Source organism: Coenobita brevimanus, chromosome 20 (assembly GCF_032717465.1).
Source record: "Coenobita brevimanus isolate Jiangsu-jjx chromosome 20, ASM3271746v2, whole genome shotgun sequence".
In the NCBI taxonomy this organism is placed as follows: domain Eukaryota; kingdom Metazoa; phylum Arthropoda; class Malacostraca; order Decapoda; family Coenobitidae; genus Coenobita; species Coenobita brevimanus.
In genome coordinates, this window is record NC_136973.1 from 21,922,225 (window position 1) to 21,940,893 (window position 18,669).

The 18,669-nt window shown below is 43.5% G+C and overlaps 1 pseudogene; it reads left to right on the top strand.

The window, feature by feature from the left end:
• Window positions 1–18,056: 18,056 nt before the first annotated feature.
• LOC145392012 (5S ribosomal RNA) lies at window positions 18,057–18,176 on the top strand (annotated as a pseudogene).
• Window positions 18,177–18,669: the final 493 nt, after the last annotated feature.

The following is an 18,669-nucleotide window of genomic DNA, read 5'->3' on the forward strand; positions in this document are numbered from 1 at the left end:
GCTGTATCATTAAGCTGCATAATATCCAATAGACAAAGATAAACACCTTAAACTTTATATTAACCCACCCCGTCCCCCTGATGTACAATGCACGTTGGGAGTTTTTTTCACACTCAGTCCCCCTGACGTACGGTGTACATTTTGCAATTGCAAGGCCCATCGTTTGCACATTTTTCATATTTCGTACGTGATTTTTGGTACGCTGACGCGTGACACCTTCCTCTAGCCGCTACCAGATGGGGACATTCCCCGACCTCGCGTGACCCACACTCACCTGTGACTCGTCCACTCACCTCGTAGCAGTGACCCAGGACAGACATATCGCGACGAGGTCTCTCTGACGAGGAAATTCAAGCCATCCTGGATGCCTACCCAGCTGATGCATTCACTGGGGACAGTGATTCACCACTCGACGATAATGTCCTCGATAAAGATTACGTTTTACCTGAGGAGGAGACTAGCAGTAGTGATGAGGAGATACCGTCACCTAGGAAGCGGCGATGTGTGACTTATCGTAAGGCAAAGGAAGGCCAGGCAAGACCACATGGACGTGCACGCACCTCTCTCCATCCTGTGCACAAAGGGACGGACGAGGACGAGGACAGAGCAGGTGAACGTGGTGTTCCCACGTAGCTGGGGTCAGAGCGGATCTCGCCACGTGAAACAGAAGGAGTGAGGAGGCGTGTGAGGTATAAGCCTATAGTTTTGTCTGGGGAAGACGGCAGTGTAGGGGCGGGAGTGAGAAGTGGTAGGGAAAGTGAAAGTGGTGTGGGTAAGAAGGGAGGAGCTCACACGCTCCCACGTGGTGCACCTGGGCGGTGGGGTGGTGAGGTAGAGCCGGTCTCAAGCACATCTTTCACCCCGCATTATTCCCACTCTCCCTCCCCACAGCCCCATGATGTGGGGAAAGGGACGAAAGGGAAGGGGAAGGGGAAAGGAAAAGGGAAAGGTAAAAGGAGCATTAGTTGGGAAGGGTGCCGCTCTCCACCTCCCCAACCACCCCCACCACCTTCTCCACACACCGACGAAGGCGATGAGGGTGACGAGGCTGGAGATGGTCATGTGTTGTGGCTCTGGGAGGATGGCAGTGATTTTGAACCCACGATTCACCCCTTCACAGAGGAGTGGCGGTCTGGCTGCACTGCTCCACACATCCATCAAGGCTCCACCAGGGTGGAATTCTGCCACCTTTACTTCTCTGTGCCGTTTGTGGAGTGTATAATGGAGCAGACAAACACCTTCGCCAGGAGGATGCGCAGTGAAAGTGAGCGTGAGGGGACGATGAGCAGGCACTCACAGCGCTATGATTACCCATTAACAGTAGGTGAGAAGTTCCTATTTTTGGCCTTGGTTCTGTTGATGGGTATTGTATGGAAAGGACAAATTCCGGCTTACTGGTCTACTGACACGATTACTTACACACCTTTCTTTGGCAAAGTTATGAGTTGGAATAGGTTTCAATACATTCTGAGCCACCTCCACTTTTATGATGCAGATGACCCTGCAAATGCAAACATCTATCTATCTATATACCTAGGCTGCTTCCCCCAAGGAGAGGGAGGTAGCCGAGACAGGAAGACACACTCGCCATTTACTCATCCATTTAAACACATTCATTCGCATCTTAGCCCCAAAGGGGAGAACGGACAGATCCTCACCACACCACACCGCACAAGGGTCAACTGCGCAATGCAATCAGTGACATCCGCAGCAGGGCCCGACAACAGAACTGGTTTACCCCTGCCACATAATAACAGACCCATCCCCTTACCCGCACCTGATCTGACTAGCTGATCAGACCAAATGCGGGAGAATATCCCCTCGGGGCTGCGTCATCACTTATTCATTCACAATTTCTCTCCATTTATTTCTGTCACGCACAGCCACTCTTCCTTGCTCAACAGACATCCCTCTAGCATCCAGCACTCTCTTCACACTGTCCATCCATCCTATTCGTGGTCTTCCTCTCAGCCTTACACCTCTCACATCAGATCTAGTTATCTTTTTCACCAATCGCTCATTATCCATTCTCTCCATATGCCCAAACCATCACAACACCCTCTGCTCAACTCTACCAGCCATCTCCCGAACAACTTCAGTTCTCCTTCGCACTTCATCATTTCGCACTCGATCGATACGCGTCACTCCACACATACTCCTCAGACACCTCATCTCTATTACATTCAAACTTTTCCTCTCTGTTACACCCATATTCCATGTTTCAGCCCCATATAACGCAGTCGGTACCACAACACCCTCATACAGCCTTCTCTTTACATCCATTCTAAGCGAACGACATCTAAACACTTTTTTCATTCCTCCCAGCACCTTTCCTATTTCATTTATCCTAAACTTCACTTCTGCATCTATTCTTCCATGCAAGTAACATAGATAAAATGAGGAGAATTAGAACTGTTTTTGATCACCTACGGGAAACGTTACGCTCGTCATTTTATCCTTACAGAGCCCTCATCATAGACGAGAGTCTTGTGTTGTGGAGAGGCAATATTTCCTTTCGCCAGTGTATACCCAGCAAAAGACGCCGTTTTGGGTTCAAGATCTATGTTATGTGTGACTGTAAAACTGGTTATGTGCAAGACATAGTCTTGTATACTGCTGCACAGACAGACACAACAGATGATCGGAGTATAGGACTCTCTGGGGTCATGGTGAAGACCATGATAGAGGAGTACCTTCATCGTGGTCACGTCTTGTACCTGGACAACTGGTACACAAGCCCTCTTCTCACTCGGTACCTCCACCAACATGACACCGGAGTCTGTGGCACTATGAAAAGAAACCGCCGTCATATGGTTAGAATCGGGAGGAAACTCGACAGGAATGAGGTGGTTTTCTTCAAGACAAACCACATCCTCGCCACTGTATGGAACCATAAGAGAGAAGTATCCCTCCCGTCGACAGTACACTGCCCCCTGATGCACTGCACAGACTCCGTGGAGTACACCGGCCAGAGGAGGGCTCACGTCTGGAAACCGGAGTCAGTAGTGGAGTACAACATGAAGAAGGCAGGTGGACCAGTCTGATTCCATGATTCCAGTGTGGAGTGTGCCAGGACCACGATGAAGTGGTACAAGAAACTCTTCTTCCACCTGCTCGACATCACGGTCCTCAACTGCCACTACCTCCACGCCTTGACTACAGGAACCTCCAAGACCTTCAAGGGGTTTGTGAGGGAGCTGTCCCAAGAGATCATCGGGAAATACGCGGAGGAAAGGTCCCACCCCCGCACCCGCATCGCCACTGCCACCCAGACGCCCCTATGCCTCACAGGACACCACTTCCTCAGCACCATCCCCCCTTCACAAAACCGCCCCAGACCACAGCGCCGCTGTCATGTGTGCAGCAGCTCCAAAATCAGAGCAAGCACAGGCAGACGAGACACAAGATACGAGTGTGTCGATAGCAATGTCGGCTTGTGCCTTGAGCCCTGTTTCAAGGAGTTCCACACACTACAACATTACTGATAATGTGCATATATACTCTAGGTAAGGTCATTCAATATGTGATACTGCGTGCTTGCGAGACTATCATGCTCACTATGATACTAAGTCATATACATAAGTGAAAACAATTACAGAAGGTTGGAAAATGATAATAATCTTGGTGGAAAAGTATAATGAAAGTTGGAAAACAGAATGCAATACTGTGTGTTTGTAAGAATATCACACACAGTATAATACTATGTCAGGTATATATGTGAAAACAGTTTTAGAAGCTGAAAATTGGTATAATCTCTGTGGAAAACTATACCTGAAGTTGAAAATAAAAATGTAATACTGTGTGCTTGCGAGAATATCATGGTCAATATAATAGTAAGGCATGTCAATATGCGATATTACGCTCAATATAATAGTAAAGCCTGTCAATATTTGATAAAGTGTTATAGAAAGTTAAACATGGTATAATGATTGTTGAAAAGTATAATGTAAGTTGGGAAACAGAATGTGAGTTGAAACAACAGTCTCAGGGAGTCAACTGTGCCAAAACTCGGCAATTCTCAGGTGTTACAATAATGAACCTACGCTTATATCGCCTATATTTTCTTTGAAAACCAATATATTCTTGTAGTACCTGTAAATTTTGACTAAATAATGTATTACTGTACTTTGTACCATGGGTGGTTTGGAATAGTTACCCACCACAGAAAATGCGGGAGCTGCACCACGCCTCCATAAAATACAAGCCCCAGGTGCGCGGAGGCTTACCTGTCCCGACCATTTAAATGCCTAGGAAACCACTTTCTTGGTGATTTTCCATTGTTTCTCACCATAAGCGGAGGTTTGAGCCCCCCCCCAAAAAAAAAAAAAATTTAAGTTGTCGGGTTTTGGGGGTGGGTTGGGTTATAAAGTGGTCAGTACGGGACAGGTTAATCTATAATATATAGTGATATATTCCCATATTAACATTATATTGTGATTTTACATATATTATACAAGGCTTTATTTAAATTACAGAAATGGGATTAGTCTGTGATTCGGCAAATGCAGCAACCAGGAATAGTCCAATCCTATAATATCGATATCAATAACATTATCAAAATCTAACTCTACTAAACAAGTAACTGTCTGTTCAGTTTTAGTAATTATATTCTCAAAAGGATATTAATGTTTTATATTATTCACAAAATTCTTCAAGCCCTATATTAACTGTTTGTACCGAAGGTGAGGGATTCTTGGTGGGCTGGATTCTAATAGTGTACATTTCCGACAACACACATCACAAACATCAACACCGCTGTGCACACTTTCAATACAATTATTCAAAATGCTGACAAAAGACACAACCCTAGAAGCAACAGAATTAGACACAACCCCAACTTCACATCAGAAATTCAAGGCCTCATCAGCCAACAGGACTCTACTACAACACTCCCCAACACCCCATACACAAGATACCATACAACAAATACAAGAACTCAACACTCAGATCTATCTATCTATCTACTGCCAGATGCCTCAATCCCATTTGGGGTGGCCACAAACAAATCGCCTCCATGTACAATTATTCCCTTGTACAAAGGAAAAGGGGAAAAAGAAATGTGTTGTAATCATAGGGGCATTTGTCTTCATAGTATAATAGGAAAAGTGTATGGTAGGATACTTATTGACAGAGTTAAAGAAAGAACAGAGGAATTAGTTGGAGAAGAACAGGGAGGCTTTAGGAAGGGAAGTGGTTGTGTAGATCAAATATTCATTCTTAGATCTTTAGTGGAAGTTTCTAGAGAAGGGAAAGAAGTTGTATGCGGCTTTCATGGATTTGGAGAAAGCGTATGACAGGGTGGATAATCATAATAATAATAATAATCTGGCCTTTTGTTTCTCAAAAGCGCCAGTTCTTCCTTTTGGGAATTCACTAGCGCTCGACACACATACATTATTTTTACAATTACAAGAATTGTGACATTTCTTGTATATAATACAAGCTACATCATATATACATGAAAGTGGCAATAATTAAACCCTATAATCATCCGTCATAGTACCTCTCTCCAGGTCATAGCATTTTGAAAAAAGAAAGGCTTTCAGCTGTCTCTTAAAGGATTCAACAGTAGAGAGTTGTCTTATGGACAATGGCAATCTGTTATATAATCTAGGGGTTCTATATGCAAAAGAACGATCAGAGAAAGATGACTGGTGAATGGCTCCTGGCTCATCAAGACGCAAGGAATCATCTTCACTGTGTAACATCACACCTGGGTGTGTCGATGGAAGTTTTAACAATTCAGCAAGATACTTTGGTTCACCAAACTTAAGAACCTTGAATGTAATAAGACACAGTTTAAATTCAATTCTAGCCTTTACTGGTAACCAATGCAACTCAATCAGAAACGGGATAGTTGATGTTCTCGGGGGGAGACCAAAGATAAGCCGTGCCGCCCTGTTCAACACAGACTGAACTTTTGTTAGTATATTATTTGGACGACCAACCCACAGTGAATTACAATAATCAACACGAGACAAGACCACTGCATGGACCAATGTTAAGAGGCACCGTCTATTCAGGAATCTTCGCACAGAGTACAGATTTCTGATATGCAAGTTACACCCTCTTACAACCTGATTAATATGTTCTTTGTAATTTAACTTAGAATTAAAATAAACACCCAGATTTCGAACAGAAATGACTGGATGCAGCTGTGACACACCAATGTTCAAAGCCAGGGCATTGTCAGTGTCATCACCCTTTCTGTTTCCTCTGATGATGATGATCTCAGTATTACCATCATTCAGCTTAAGTTTCCTCTTAGCCATCCAAATCTTAATATCAGACATTAGAGATTCAAACTTTGTCTTAGTATCGTTGATATCTGACATCTTAACATAGAGCTGGGTGTCATCAGCATAAAAATGATAGGACACATCATGAGCACCAAGTAGAGACAATAAACTACTTGTGTAGATAGTAAATAGAATTGGACCCAAAACTGATCCTTGAGGGACTCCAAATAGAAGAGGAGCAGAATCAGAGCTAGCGTAATCAACAACCACTCTCTGAGATCTGTCCGACAGATACAACTTAAGGAGCAAAAGGACACTATCATGAACACCATAAAAATACAGATCATCCAACAAGAGTTTATGATCTACTGTATCAAAAGCTGCAGACAGATCCAAAAGAACTAGGAGAGAGGACATCCCACTACAAGTGTTTGCCACCAAGTCACTCTGAATCCTTGTTAGTGCAGTTTCAGTTGAATGGTATTTTCTGTATGCTGATTGAACAACAGGAACAACTTTGTTGTGTTCCAGTAGTGGTAAGAGTTGATCGAGTATGGCCCGCTCAATAATCTTGGATAAAAAAGACAGGTTAGAGACAGGACGATAATTTGTCATGCTCTCGACATCAAGGCCAGGTTTCTTAATTAGGGGCCTAAGCAAAGCACGTTTCTCAGACTGCACAAAATTACTTTCTAAGAAGCATCTATTTATTATGTTGCAGATAAAGTCTGCAGCATGCTCATACACATCAGGCAGTTGTGACATGTTACATGGATTGAGTGAGCAAAATGTTGTATTAAGTTCTCTGATGTAACATTTGACTTTGTTTACATCCAGCGGATGAAATGTTGAAAGCAAATGATCCCCAGTGCACAGTGGCTGGAAGTCAACTGAGTACGCTTCACTAGGAGAATGCTGTCTAAATCACTTCTTATGCGAGATATCTTACTTGTAAAAAATGAAGCAAAATCAGAAGCCAATTGGGCATCAGATACAGAAGTTGGTTTAACAATTACATTCCTCCGACCAACCAAATAGTTCACAACTGCAGACAGTTTTTTTTGATCGCCACCACATGAATCAACTATATTTTGATAATACCTAGCCTTTTGGGCTTTTACAGTGTGAACGACTGCTCTTCTCGCAAAAACATAACGCAAACGAGTTACTTCGGTCGGCTGCAACCGCCACTCACGTTCTGAGCTTCTACGTTGTCTACACAAAGAATTAATGGATGGACCATACCACGAAGAATTATCACGAACAGTGATTGTTTTTACTACCTCAGGACAATAATGGTCAAAAATTGACCTGAGCTCGTTGTTGTAAATATCAACCAATTCACCAGAAGAAAGACTTGAAGAATCGATGGAGTTTAAACATTGATCAATTTCAAAACACATCAACTGGCAGTCAACATTGTTGTAATTTCTGAACCTGATGACCTTTTTATATGAAGGAGATTTCAGGACATCAAAACTAAGAGTGATCAGAGCATGATCAGAGATGAGGGGGTCAAATGAGTCAACCTCCACATCTGATACGCGCCTGCAACCAACAGGGGACAAGATCAAGTCAAGGACATGTCCTGAGACATGAGTTGGATTACTCACATGATTCAAAAAAATTGTTCTGGGTGATCAACTCAAGGAATTCTGAAGAAAATGGTTTTGACTCTGGACTATCAACCCAATAACTGAAATCACCACAAACAAGAAGTCCTCCAGGTTTAAGAGAAAACAAGGATTGTGGAAAGTATTAAAAATATATGGAGTAGATGAGAAGTTGTTCAATGCTGTGAAGAGTATGTATGATGCTGCTAAAGCTGCAGTGCGTGTGGATGGTGAACTGAGTGAATTTTTCTCTTTGGAGGTTGGGTTCACACAGGGATGTGTCATGTCTCCATGGTTGTTCAATCTGTACGTGGATAGGGTAATAAAAGAGGTACAAGGTAGGGCAGTGGATGTTGGAGTGGCCCTGGTGAGAGAGGGTAGTGTTTGGAAACTCCCGGTACTGTTGTTTGCAGATGATACTGTGTTGTTGAGTGAAGACGAAGGAGAGCTGCAAGGCTTGGTGGATGAGTTTGGGAGAGTGTGTAACAAACGGAATCTAAAGGTGAATGTAGGGAAGAGTAAAGTGATGGTCTTTGAGAGAGGTGAAGTCAGTGAATGTACAGGGAGGTTGGATGGTGAGGAATTAGAAAATGTGAGTACGTTTAAGTATTTGTGTAGTGTGATGAGTAAGGATGGAGGTTTGGAGGGTGAAGTGCTTGAAAGGGTGCAGCAGGGAAGAAAGGTTGCTGGTTTTTTAAAGCAGTGATAAGAAGCAGGGAAGTGAGCATGGAAGTGAAAAAGTTACTACATGACAGTAATGTGATACCAACTTTAATGTATGGAAGTGAAGCTTGGACGTTGCTGGAAGGACACAAGTCAAGAGTGAGAGCAGTGGAAATGAGTTATTTAAGAGGAGCCTGTGGAGTCACATGGAGAGACAGGCTGACAAATGAGGATATAAAGAAGCGTTGTGGTGTGGATGTGGATGTGATAGGAAGCGTTGGAAGGAATACACTGAGGTGGTTTGGCCATGTGGAGAGGATGGAGGGTGAAACACTGACGAAGAGAGTGTACGTGAGTGAGGTGGAGGGGGGAAGAGGGAGGGGGAGGCTGAGGATGAGATGGAGGGATGGGGTGGAGAGGTATATGAGAGAGGGGGGTGTGAGTTGACAGCAGGGCAGTGAAATGGCGGGGGACAGGGCGACATGGAGGCGATTTGTTTGTGGCCACCCCAAACAGGATTGAGGCGTCTGGCAATAGATTGATAGAGAGACATTTCCGACATCACAAACATCAACAGCGCTGTGACCACTTTCAATACAATTATTCAAAATGCTGTCAAAAGACACATCCCTAGATGCAACAGAATTAGACACAACACCAACTTCACACCAGAAATTCAAGGCCTCATCAGTCAATGGGACTCTACTACAACACTCCCCAAAACCCCATATACAAGATACCATACAACAAATACAAGAACTCAACACTCAGATCTATCTATCTATCTATTCCCAGACGCCTCAATCACATTTGGGGTGGTCACAAACAAATCGCCTCCATGTCGCCTTGCTCCTCGCCATTTCACTGCCCTGTTCCCAACTCACACCCCCCTCTCTCATATATCTCTCCACCCCATCCCTCCATCTCATCCTCAGCCTCCCCCTCCCTCTTCCCCCCTCCACCTCACTCACATACGCTCTCTTCGCCAGTCTTTCACCCTCCATCCTCTCCACATGGCCAACCCACCTCAGTGTATTTCTCCTAACGCTTCCTATCACATCCACATCCACACCACAACGCTCCTTTATAGCCTCATTTGTCAGCCTGTCTCTCCATGTGACTCCACAGGCTCCTCTTAAATAACTCATTGCCACTGCTCTCACTCTTGACTTGTGTCCTTCCAGCAACATCCAAGCTTCACTTCCATACATTAAAGTTGGTATCACAATACTGTCATGTAGAAACTTTTTCACTTCCATGCTCACTTCCCTGCTTCTTATCACTGCTTTCAAAGAACCAGCAACCTTTCTTCCCTGCTGCACCCTTTCAAGCACTTCACCCTCCAAACCTCCATCCTTACTCATCACACTACAGAAATACTTAAACGTACTCACATTTTCTAATTCCTCACCATCCAACCTCCCTGTACATTCACTGACTTCACCTCTCTCAAAGACCATCACTTTACTCTTCCCTACATTCACCTTTAGATTCCGTTTGTTACACACTCTCCCAAACTCATCCACCAAGCCTTGCAACTCTCCTTCGTCTTCACTCAACAACACAGTATCATCTGCAAACAACAGTACAGGGAGTTTCCAAACACATATCCCTGTTCGAACCCAACCTTCAAAAAGAAAAATTCACTCAGTTCACCATCCACACGCACTGCAGCCTTAGCACCATCATACATATTCTTCACAGCATTCAACAACTTCCCATCTACTCCATATATTCTTAATACTTTCCACAATCCTTGTCTATCCACCCTGTCATATGCTTTCTCCAAATCCATGAAAGCTGCATACAACTTCTTTCCCTTCTCTAGAAACTTTTCCAATAAAGATCTAAGAATGAATATCTGATCTACACAACCTCTTCCCTTCCTAAAGCCTTCCTGTTCTTCTCCAACTAATTCCTCTGTTCTTTCTCTAACTCTGTCAATAAGTATCCTACCATACACTTTTCCTATTATACTAAGAAGACAAATGCCCCTATGATTACCACACACTTCTTTTTCCCCTTTTCCTTTGTACATGGGAATAATTATACCTGATTTAATACGTGTAGTGGGTGGTATGCGGGATGATGAGATAGTGATTTTGGGAGGGGACTTAAATGGTCATGTAGGTAATGCAGCACAAGGTTATGAAGGAGTGCATGGGGGATGTGCGTATGGTCTAAGGAATGCAGAAGGGGAAAGGATAATCAAGTTTGGGGAGGCAACGGACATGATTGTGTGCAACACATATTTTAGGAAAAGAGACAGTAGGTTAATTACGTATGAGTCTGGGGGATATAGCAGTCAGATAGATTATTTTCTGGTTAGGAGGGCTGATAGGAGGTTAGTGAGGGATGTTAAAGTTATAGGAAGTGAGGAGTGTGTGCAGCAGCACAAACTATTGATTTGTGATATGGTGCTTAAAGAACAAGTGATGAAAAAGAGGACTTATGTACCTAGAAGGAAAATATGGAAGCTGAAAAACCAAGTAGTAAGGGATGCCTTCTATGGCAAATTGAGGAGAGTGGTGGCTGAACAGAAAGCTGTCGATAGAGGCGTTAATGAACAGTACAGAGCCCTCAAGAACAATTTCTTGAGAGTTACTGATGTAACATGCGGTTGGACAAGAGGACCACCAAGACATAAAGTAACTTGGTGGTGGGATGAGGGTGTAGAAGCTGCAGTTAAGGAGAAAAGAAGGCTTTTCCGGGAATGGAAGAAGGGTGGTAGCAAAAAGGTATATTTGGCTGCAAGCGTAGGGCTAGAAGAGAGGTATACAGGGCAAAGTCTGAGCCACAGAGACTATTACTTGATAACCTAAATCATGGGGAAAGGAATAATATGATATTTAGGGTGGCAGGTCAACTGAAGAGGGATAATCGGGATATTATAGGTGAGCAGTGAAGAATGATGAAGGAAGGGTAGTGGTGAACAGTGAGGATATTAAATATGCATGGAGAGAGCATTATAACCGGTTGTTGAATGAGGAGTTTGACTGGGACAGGGAAGGTTTGGAGCCAGCAGATCCAGTGTCTGGCCCTTGGCCTTTGATTGATACTGCTACTGTGAGTGAGGCAATAGGCAGGATGAGGGTGGGGAAGGCAGCAGGTGTGTCTGGGTTGACTGCCGAAATGCTGAAGGCCTCAGGCGATATAGGGGTGAGTTTAGTCACTGACCTGATAAACAGGATTATTTATGAGTGTGTTGTCCCAGATGATTGGCTGAAGAGTGTAATTGTAAATGTGTATAAAGAGAAGGGTGATGCCCTGGAAAGAGGAAATTATAGAGGTATAAAGCTTTTAGATCAGATAATGAGGATAATGGAGAGAGTTTTAGAAGGTATGACTGGAGAAAGAATGAATATTGATGAGATGCAGTTTGGGTTTATGCCAGGTAGGGGGACCACTGATGCTATAATCATTGTTCGACAGCTTCAGGAAAAATATATTGGTAGGAGAAGGGATCTGTATTTTGTTTTTGTTGATATGGAAAAGGCCTTTGACAGAGTCCCTAGAGAGGTGGTGAAGTGGGCAATCAGAAAGCTTGGCTTGGAGGAGTGGCTGGTTAGGGTGGTTATGGCTATGTATGTGGGTGCTCACACCCAGGTAAGAATGAATGGAGATTTGAGTGATGAATTTTCCGTGAATGTTGGTGTGCATCAGGGGTCAGTCTTGAGTCCCATGTTGTTTATCATGGTACTTGAAGCCCTTTCACGTGACTTTAGAAACGGACTCCCGTGGGAGCTGTTGTATGCTGATGATTTGGTGTTGATTGCAGAGAATGAAAGGGAGGCGGAGGAAAAGTTTAGGAAGTGGAGAGATGGTGTGGGGCACAAGGGTTTAAGGGTAAATGCAGATAAAACAAAAGTGATGATATCTAGGGTTGGTGGCGGTACTGTCAAAGACGAGGGAGAGTGGCCATGTGCAGTTTGCCACAAGGGTGTGGGAAGTAATTCCATCTTGTGCTATGTGTGTGATAAATGGGTGCATAAGAGATGTAGTGGTATCAGAGGTAGACTGCGAGATAATGCTGATTTTACGTGTACGGCATGTCGGGGTGAGCAGGTGGAGATTGTCAGACAGAAAGGATTGAACTTGCTGGTGAATCTCTTGAGTGTGTGGAAGAGTTTTGTTATTTGGGAGACATGTTGTGTGCTGGAGGTGGGGCTGGAGCTAGCTCTGTGGCTAGGGTGAGAAGTGGTTGGAAGAAGTTCAGGGAGCTCTAGCCTCTCCCGACACTGAGAGGACTCTCCCTACGTACTAAGGGGTCTTTGTATGCAGCATGTGTTAGGAGTGTAATGCTGTATGGTAGTGAGACCTGGGCAGTGAAGGAGGAAGATATTCGCCAGCTCAGACGTACAGAAATGACAATGATTAGGTGGATGTGCAGTGCATCCCTGCGTCCAAGGCCTGGAAAGGCTGGGTTTACAATGGAAGATTTGAGAGGTAGGATGGGACTGGAGTGTATTGGTGTTGTGATGAGGAGAGGTTGATTGAGAAGGTTTGGACATGTGGAGAGGATGGGGGATGATAATTGGGTAAGGAAGGTGAGAAGTGTTAATATTGGGGGTGGGGTTAGAAGGGGCAGACCGAGAAAGACATGGGATGAGGTCATTAAGTGTGACCTCAGGGTTAAGGGACTGAACAGGGAGGCTGCAATGGATCGTGCAGCATGGAGAGCCGCCATTAGGTGACCAAGGCCGACACATGCAAGCATGTTGGAGCCTTTAAAAACGAAAACGAAAACGACTTCCAATCCTCCGGGACTCTATCTTCCTCCCAGGCCAATCTGCACATCTTCCACATCCATTCTACTACTATCTCTCCCCCATGCTTCAGCATTTCACCACACACTCCATCAATTCCTGGGGCTTTCCCCAATTTAACTTTCTTCATTGCTTCCACAACTTCTATCCTACTGATTTCTTCCCGTCTTCTCACCTCCCTCCTTCTCCCAGCCATTCCCCAGCCACTTATACTCGCATTACTTCCATCCTCTATGTTCAACAATTCCTTAAAGTGTTCTCTCCATCTGCTCACTTTTTCTCCCTTCTCCACTAGTAATCTACCATTTTTATCTTTCACTCCCCTGTTAATTTCACTTCCATCCTGTCTTATTCTTTTCACCTCTTTCCAGAACATTTTGTTACAGTCCCTCCACTTTACACTCAAATTCCTTCCAAATTCCTCATCCTCTTACTCTCTCTTACTAATCTTTTCATCTCTCTCTTTCTTTCTACATATAACTCTCTCTTCGACCTCTCAACTTCTTCTACGCCCCTATTTCTCATCCATTCATTGTATGCTTTCTTCTTTTGTGCCACAGCCTGTCTCACCTCTTCATTCCACCACACTGTTCCTTGCACCCCCCTCCGTCTTCTCTTCATCCCACACACCACATCACATGCTGCACATATTTCTTCTGTGAATTTTCTGCACACACCTTCCACATCCCCCACGTGCTCCAATTCATATTTGCCCAATCGTTCCTCCACTTCTCTCTTACACTCAGATAAACAATAAAATATCACAGCAGCAAACACTAAACTGGAATAATTATCTCCAAACACTAGATCACAAAACAAACACCAGCAATCTCTACAAAACACTAAACAGCATCACACTCTCCAACAGCAACACTACACAATCACATGCTGTCATCACAACAACAGACACCCTATCTTCAAACAAGCAACAAGCACACACTCTCATCAATCACTTTTTCACAAGTCAGTCATCTAAACCCCCATCGCGACGAATGACGTGTCATCTGACGCAAGAGACAGTTCCCCACAGACTCAGACTTCGCACCTTTCACTTACAACCAGACGAAGCACATCATTAGCAACCTTAGGCACTCGTCTGCCTGTGGACCAGACAACATAAGCAACATACACCTTAAACACCTTGAACCACAAAGCATACAAGCACTCACCAACATACCGAACTACAACTACTCACACAACATAATACAGTGAGCCTTCGAAATACGAAAACCCGAAGTACAAATTTTCGATGGTACAAAAGCGATGAATATAGAACAAATTTCACAATACGAAAATATCTGTCTCAATTATACGAAAATTGATACGAAAGGATATACAGAGATAGCCTGATTATCCAGATTATATGATGTGAAGTGGTGTCTGAATAGTCTGAAATCGCGATTAATCTGGCGGAAACAAAACACAAGTACTGTACTGTTAGATTGATTTATTTACCAGTAAATGTACAATGAAAGACACAACTTTCTTCCCAGTTCCGTCTGAAGAAAATTTACACCAGGAGAAATACAATGAAAACCCTGTTTCTACTAGTGCGTGTTTCAAATGGTTTGATTTTTCCACCCAATTTCCGTCAGACTTTGGGAAGATACTTGTGTCTCTCATTGTACATTTGAAGCAGCAGAATGACCTTACCAATTCAATTCATAATCCTCCAGCTTGTTTCTGTAATTTTCTGACAACTTTCAGTTCGGCAAATTACTTTTTCTAGCTGAAAAATTTCATCCCTGTTATTATCGTCACTTTCCCCTACGATCGTTTCCAGCGCAGTGGAAGAAACTCAACATGCTCAAAGGTGGATATCATTTCCCAATTTCCCAACTGGAGGTTAGATTAGGTTTAATTATTAGGCACAGATAAGCTCGGTTAGGTCTGGTTTAGTTAAACACTTAGAGAAGAACAGTCCCTTCTGCCATTATTTTAACAAAATGAACAAGAGTTGTCACACCAGAACAGCTAAAAATGACGGGGAAACAGATTTAACAAGAAACGTTTATTGTATTCACCAACCCAGAAATAATCTGAAAAATATAACAGACTATCAGGAAGAACTGATATGGTAAGGTGCTTTTACTGCTTAACCCGTCACGTCCCGAGGTTTTCCGCACCTCCTACATCCCCCAGTCCCGAGGTATTTTCGATTTTTTTTTTTTTGGCTAAAACCTTCGCTTTTGGTGAGAAACATCGAAAATTCATAGAGAAATCGCTCACCTGAGGTTTAAAGTGCCCAATCCAGGTAGGAGTTCCTCCTTACCTGAGTGGGTTTTCTAACATGCTGGCACCAAAGAAAACGAGTTCTATGGGAGGGTAACTATTTTATCCACTCATAAACGGTATTTATTTATTTACTTGGTACGAATGTATATGTAGTATGACAGTATATTGGTTTTCAAGCAGTAATAAAGGCATTATAAGCATTGTTTCACTCATTAACTAATCACCATACCTGACCTATTTTTGCCACACTACCTGATCATTATTTCTGGCTGTTTCTTCTTCTAATGCTATGTAAACATTGTCCTCCACATTGTCATCGATTGGGGAATCACTCTGGCCCTGAATAACTTTACTAGCCAGGTCACTGGTAACAGGTCCTTTGCCAAGACAATGGCGTGAGGGGGGGAGGGGGGAGGTTATGCAGTGTAAGGCATTGTCCCTGCTTGGTATCTTGTACAGGAATAGAGGAAGGTGTCCCGTGTATACATACGAAAAATCACGTGCGAAAATTGAAAATTGTGCAAATTAGGTACCTTGCAATTGCACGACGTACTGGTACGTCGCCGGGACTGGCAAATGCAAATCGTGGTGACGTACCCATACGTCGTCGGGACGGGGCGGGTTAAAATAAAGGCTATGTTTAGCACCCTGACTGTGGGTTCAGAAATTTGCGTGCTCCCGTGGTTGGCCTTGGGATCATTTTTTCAAAGTTCTAAAATCAATTTCTTTCTCTTACATATGTGAAAAGACTCGTCAGGCACACCTGGCTTTATTTATTATTTTAATTTTCTCCCCTAAACCCATCTTGTGATGTGCTATGATTCATGAAGAATTAATAAAATAAGGATGCCTGTTACATTAACATGTAAACATCAACGAAAACATCTGGGATGAAGTGAACTGTGAATGCCTGAGTGCTTGGGATGGTAGAGTGGGGTTGTGTAAACACACCAGTGACCCTTGTTCCCTTCTCATAATTGCTCACAGTTTTTATAGCTCACCCTAACTCAATGTCACTGACACCGGTACAGTAAGGTGTTGTTCAAAGCCAGCATCTATGAAAGCAATAATGGAATACATTATTGTTTGTATCTGTCCTCTCTCTTTCACACACACACGTAAGAACGAACAAAAGAATGAGCAGTAAATGTACACTAACTTTAAGGAGCAGAAATAACTGTGCTCCGTCGGTCAGAAATATGTTGGGAAGAGCGATACCGAACGAAGAATGTGAAACTGAATTCTAGCCTACGAGAACATGTGGGAGGAAAGAGTAATTTTTTGTTCTGATTAGCAAACATTTTTGTTCCATATCGTCTCTTAAAATTGTACAATCCATAATCTTTCGTGTAAGCATACAGCCTAAAGACCTTACCAATTCAGTTCATATTCCTCTAGTTTGTCGTCTGTATTTTCCTGACTATTTTGAGGGTGGTAAATTATGTTCTCTTGCTGAAAGAAACTTACTCAAAATTAGGGCACATGTAACATAAGCATGTAAACATCAGCGAGTACTTCTGAAGTAAAGAGAACGCCTGACTGCTTGGGATGGTAGAGTAGGGTCGTGTAAACACTCCAGTGACCTTCGTTCTCTTCCCATAATTGTTCGCTGTTTTTTATAGGATGCCCTAACTCAATGTCACTGACATCGAAACAGTAAAGTGTCATTCAAGGCCGGCAGCTATTAAGGGGTTATTGGAATACTGTATGAAAAATTCAAAATGTGCACCGCGCTCGCTTGCCAAGAGAAAACGAATTAACCCCTCTCTGGGAAACAAATTTTCACGCACTTCTCAGTTGAGTCCACGTCCCTCCTCTCCTTGCGGCTTCGCTGTACGTGAGGATATTTTCACAGCTCTTCACCTTTTCGTATTGTTTCACCCTGCCTCCCAAGCGCCCTGCATCATCTCCAGCATTGGGGGAGCCCGCTGCAAAGAAGCAGCAGCACCGTACTCTAACTCTGGAAAGGAAATTGGAAATTATAAGACACCATGAGGAGGAGACAGGGAGTCTCGGAGACTGGGTGTGCATTAGGTCTTGAAGCTTCCTCCACTGGGACTGTGATGAAGAAAAAGGAGATGTACAAAAAAATGGCCACCTCTTTCTCTACAATTGTATAGAGGTATTGCTTACTTCAAAATAGTGGGGGGTTAAGTTTGGGGGGGGGTTCCGAAGGGGTCCTGGGATGCATCCCCCATTTATACAGTATGTACATTTCAATGGGGAAAATAGTTCCAATATATGAAATTTCGAATTACGAAAGTTTCTTTTGGTCACTATCCCTTTCGTATATCGAAGACTCATTGTATCCAACATCTGGAAGCATGGCATTATCATCACTATCTCCAAACCCAACAAAGACCCCATGTTACCTTCCTCACATCACTCCGTCACACTCCTCTGCACCCAATAGAAGTCACTGAACGACTGGTATTACAACTATAGTCGCGGCGCACGACTCTGAGGTTGTCATTCTCGTACACTGGCAACCTACCATTGAAATGTGCATCTGACTTTGTATCATATTATACACGAATCATATTATTAAGCCATACCACATTGAGTACACCGCTTCCCGTCCGATCAGCAAAGTTAAGCAACGTTGGGTCTGGTTAGTACTTGGATGGGTGACCGCCTGGGAACACCAGATGCTGTTGGCATAACGTTCTCCCTACGTGTCAAGTGGGGTTGGTGGAGGATTAGTGTCCCTCCCTGTAAAACAATTAACTCTAAGCCCTTGGCCACTCCGTTTGGGATACATGGCGTCTGGCAATGAATGAATGAATGATATTATTAAGCACAAATGTTATATACAAATATCATTATACACGAACATATTATACACGGATCACATGCATCTCATACACGAAATCAGACCCATTGTTGACGGGTAGGTTGCCAGGGTACGATAATAACAACCTCAGAGTCGTGCACCACTATTATAGTTACACCTCACACCCCCCTAGCCCCATCACAACATGGTTGTAGGCCACTACACTCCATAAACACTCTTCTTACAGACCTCACACAGAAAGATTTTGATGGCATGAATTCACCCAGCCCATCACACAGAACACTCAAAGTCACACTAGACATTAGCAAAGCTTTTGATGCCATCCCCCGTCACAACCTCACAAACAAAATATTCAACAC